The sequence below is a fragment of the Orycteropus afer genome, unplaced genomic scaffold, assembly GCF_000298275.1.
Source record: "Orycteropus afer afer isolate SDZICR_OR568_19922 unplaced genomic scaffold, OryAfe1.0 scaffold02025, whole genome shotgun sequence".
In the NCBI taxonomy this organism is placed as follows: domain Eukaryota; kingdom Metazoa; phylum Chordata; class Mammalia; order Tubulidentata; family Orycteropodidae; genus Orycteropus; species Orycteropus afer.
In genome coordinates, this window is record NW_006923612.1 from 23,958 (window position 1) to 26,159 (window position 2,202).

A 2,202-nucleotide genomic window follows, 5' to 3' on the forward strand; every position below is an offset into this window, starting at 1 on the left:
ATCATGAAAAGATTGGCAGGAAATATGCCAAAGATTCTTGTGGCCATCAGAAAGTAGTGTACTTATCTTCAATATATAGGAAGAACCACAGATAAAAGGAAGAGAGTGGAATTTGATGACATACCTTCAACCAGATCTTAGCTTATAAACGGGACATCTTTGACAACTCAGTGCAGCCCATTGTGCCTCAGAGTCTTCATCATCAAATTGATATTAACAGTGCTAATCTCCCAAAGCCAGGGTAATGACTATACAATTGTTAAGATTAGATCAAATCATAGTTTCCCATCAAATTGTAACTCTTATTGTCACTTTAAAGATACACATTTTATGTATGCTTCCCAGGAATTCAAAACAAACTTGATACTACAAACTGTGATGTTGGGCATAATATAAAACAACTTACTGTTTAACTTCCTCATCTCTATAGTTTTGATGATAAAATCACTCATCTGAGACAATGGTTAAGAGGAAGTTATCAAAAGCACTGATTAGAACAGTGTTTAGTATATGGTAATGGGGCAGTACCAAGCCAAACCAGACCCAGTGCCATCAAGTTGATTCCAACATTAGTTCCTCTAACTCATTAGCTGTGTGCACTGGAAGTTTATATTAAACTCTCATAGTCTTCAGCTCTTCATTGAAAATTATGCTTAACTGTTTTGGGCTGGATTCTTTAGAGGCACAAAACTAATGAAATCTCTCTCTCATGTATCTATATATCTCCTAAGATCAGCAGGTCACTGGTTCATGTCCAAGAAGGTCAGATGATGATGAACAAGATGCAGGATCGAGATTGAGCAAAAATCCAGAGAGATTTTCCAGGATGTCCATATATATTGGAATCAGGCCATACCCCTGAAGAAACTCCCATTCAACTGATGGGGTAGTCATAGCACATCTCATTATGGAGGTGATTACATTATATAAGATCTCATTATGGGGATGACTACATCATAACTACTAAACCACTGAGAATCATGGCCCAGACAAGTTGACACACAAACTTAACCATCACAGTCCACCCCTTGTCAACTTAACACCTGTACAAATATCTTTAAACCACACACAATCTCTAAATAGTTATAGTATCACACTTGTGCCTAACATGAGACAGCACAAACATGTGCAACCAAAAATGAATTAGCCCCATTTGCATCTTATATTTTATAACTGAAGAAACAAAATATTTTATGCACACATATAAGAAGAAACACTCATAATAATCACAGTCCACATTTCTGCAACTGCTCATGTGGTCATAGGTGATATTTAGAACTATCTTCTCCCACCACCCATTTAATATTCCCTTTTCCCTCAGCAAGCATCACAGCTGGTCATGGTTCTTTGCCTGACCAAATATTAATTCCTGAAGGGTCTGGGCCATTCATAGTCATATCAGAAGTGGGTTGCTGTAGTTTTACATTGACTTTAATCACAAGGCATGATAGTACTATGATATGTCCTATGAAGTCTCCTTATTCCAGATATACTCTTTTATACCTCCTTTATGTAATATCTATCTGATTTCCCCTTGATAATCAGGATCACTCACAGACAATACAGTAACTCCCTCTTTTCCTGTTGATCTAGAAGAATGAAGAGCCCAAATGGCTGGGTGGCATTCTTAACTTCCAATTCAATGGAATCAGTATTGTGTCTCCAGGTAGGAGTATTCCTCCCTTTGGGACTAAGACCTCAAGACACATAGAGCATAGGGTGACAGGGACAGGGAGCAAAAATTTTGCAAGTGGGTTACTAGGGGTAACAGAGAATGGTGACCCTATAATTTCTAGCTCTTGGTTCTTGAACACATGAATCCTTGCTATTGGGGAAACAACACCATATATATTGGTTGCTGGTTTAGAACATATACATGTTCTTGAAATACATTGGCCCAACCCTGCAAGGTATTGCCATCTAGCTGGCATCATAATTGTGTCTTTAAAAAGCTATTCCATTGTTCTGTCAAGCCAGCTGCTTCAGGATGATGTGGGAACATGGTAAGACCAGTGAATTCCATGAACATAGGTCCAATGCCACACTTCATTTGTTGTGAAGTGAGTCCCTTGATATGAGGTGATGCTGTGTAGGCTACTTGAATTGTTTTGAGGTTAGCTTCCCACCTTCTGGTATGCAAATAAGATATTCTGAAAGTCCACAGTTGGTAGATACATTGCATACAGGGAAGGCAAATCCATA